General features: G+C 46.4%; 1 pseudogene; it reads right to left on the reverse strand.

Moving 5' to 3' along the window:
• Positions 1–910: 910 nt before the first annotated feature.
• The window catches only part of LOC114608139, a 13726-nt pseudogene continuing 12136 nt past the window's right edge, over positions 911–2500 (reverse strand).

Raw genomic sequence — 2500 nt, forward strand, 5'->3', positions numbered from 1 at the left:
AAGGTCTTCTGGAACACAGCAGGATCTAGATCTGGCACTCAAATTTCTGGATAAAGTCAGAGAAAATAGGGAAGTGTGTGTGACTGTATTTCTAGAGTAACAGGGCTGAAGAGAAAGCCTCAGAGACACGATCGTGATTCCTGGAGGTTCCCTCAGTCCATGAATCCCTCCTGAGATTCTCCCACATGCCAGATGACAATGTACAGCTGCTCCTCTTCCCTATCCTGAGTATGGTGGGCTGGTCCCATTCCAAGCCTGAGCCTGTGAATATCCAACACTGCTAGTCGTCTAATCTCTGGGTTGCTCTGACCTACTTAGATGGTAACTGAGCCATCTACTAGGACCAGGAGTCTGGTTCAGCCCAGGGGGAAGCACTTTCTGCCAAAATGCAGTGCAGTCCATTCAATCCACCTTTTTTTCTTCGTGCAAAATGGGGAGAGATAGGGCCTAGAATCAGTGCAGCAAAGGTAGAAACAGGCCCACTGTCAAGCCTGTTCCTAGTCTTGACCACATGGTGTCCATATTCAGTTTTCACTGAGGAATCAGAAATAGTAGTCTAATGTTTGAGGATCTAGGCTTGGGCTCACGGGATTGGGTTGTGTACAATGCAGTTGTCATGCTCACATTAAAGAGACAGCCTCTTGTGGCATCTGCAGTTCCTCTGAGTCCCTCTATGCACACTTGTGTCTGTCAACAATGACACCCTGGTGAGGAGGAAAGGAGGGTCCTTTAGGGATGTGGCATGCAGCCTTGAACCACTTTACAGGACACTTCCTGCCAACTACATGTTTTTCAATGTTATCATGGTGTTCTTGAGCCTCTACCTATGCTTAGGGCTGTAGATCTCTCATGGGCACTGCCCCTTCCCCTGTGGAGCCAGTAGATGCTCCAGAGAGTACTTAGGTTCCCTCCCTTACACAGTACCTCCATATCCCCAACTATAAACATAGGTAAAGACTTCAGAGAGCTTTCTCAGGCTTTGGAGAAGTCCAGTAGAGAAGGGCATCCACAAGAGAGGTGGGCAGGTAGCTCAAGGGAAGGTAGTAGAGCTTGGCATCCCACCCAGCTGAGTATCGGGTGCGAGGGTGACAGGCAGTCAGAGCATGCTCCATGCAGTCAGTCACCAAAGACAGGTCCTTGTTGACCAACTGGTCCAATCCATTTAGCTTTTTCAGATCTATGCAGAATGTGGAATGATTAAGGTGGTCATTCAGCTCCCACCACTCCTGTCTCATTCCAGCATAGAGGAGAACTTCTGTTCCCTATGTGGGAGAATCCATGTTCTGAAACCCAAGCCTAGCCTATCCCACTTCCTCAGAAAAACCACAAAAACCCTTCAAGGAAAACTGCACTCAGTCATCTGCATCTCAGCTCATGGAAATTGCTGATCTTATATGGCCTCCTATCCCTGAATTGACTTACAGCTCCTTGATCATGAGAGGTTCAAGAGGAACAGAGCAGCATGTTCTGAACTCCAAGAACACCCTTTCTGGCCTGATACACAAGCAGCCCACCACTTCAAGGAAATGTTTCTAAATGCATGTTCTTTGAGGATAATGAGCATGTGATTGGAACTCCTAAAATGATCCGGGTATTAAGCGTTCAGGACTGGACTTGTATGCGGTCCTCACAGCTCACTTACAGAATGTCAGGTATTTCTCACCATAGATATCTCTGATTTCTGAGTTGGTCTGGTTCCACAACATCTGGACATTTGACGATAATCTGGCACTATTGCTCATAGGAGTCAGGAAGAAGCCTGGCCCTATAATAGCCACCTTTCCCCCAAAGTTGGAGAAATCCCTCCTGCACCACTTGGCTGATGGTCTGCAGGTTCAGTAAGCAAGCAGGTTAGTAAGCCATGAGAAGCAAGTCAGTAAGCAGCACCCTTTCATGGCCTCTGCATCAGCTCCTGCCTCCAGGTTCCTGCCTTGCTTGAGACTCTGTCCTGGCTTCCTCTGGTGGTCAACAGCAATTTGGAATTACAAACTGAGTAAACCCTTTCCAGTTTGCTTTTTGGTCATGGTGATTCATTGCAGCAGTAGTAACCTAAGTAAGACAAGATGGTACCAGTATCATGGGGTATTATGATGACATATCTAACTATGTTTTTAGTAGGATTGTAAGAGGCTCTTGAACTTTGGGCTACAAAGCCATTGATTACTGTGACGTCAGTGGGATGATCTTTAGTAGCTTGGAGGACTCTCTCAGGGATATTGGCTATTTTGAGTCAAAATGCTGTCATTCTGGTCACCTGGGGCTGAAGAGTCAGCCATAATTCACAAGAGACCAGCAACATTGAAGTCAAACCTTTGAGTTAGTAGGACAATTGATGCTGGTCAGGTGGAGCTAACAAATTAATAGTGACTCAAAAGACATCAGCATCACTGAGTTGGAAAATCTGAAAAGTGTTTCCTGAAAACACAAAGAAGCTGAGTTCCAAAAGTCACCAAGATTGTAACTCATGTCGACAGGAACCTTTGGTCATGTGCAATAATCA

Source organism: Grammomys surdaster, unplaced genomic scaffold, assembly GCF_004785775.1.
Source record: "Grammomys surdaster isolate TR1022 unplaced genomic scaffold, NIH_TR_1.0 125877, whole genome shotgun sequence".
Taxonomy (NCBI): Eukaryota; Metazoa; Chordata; class Mammalia; order Rodentia; family Muridae; genus Grammomys; species Grammomys surdaster.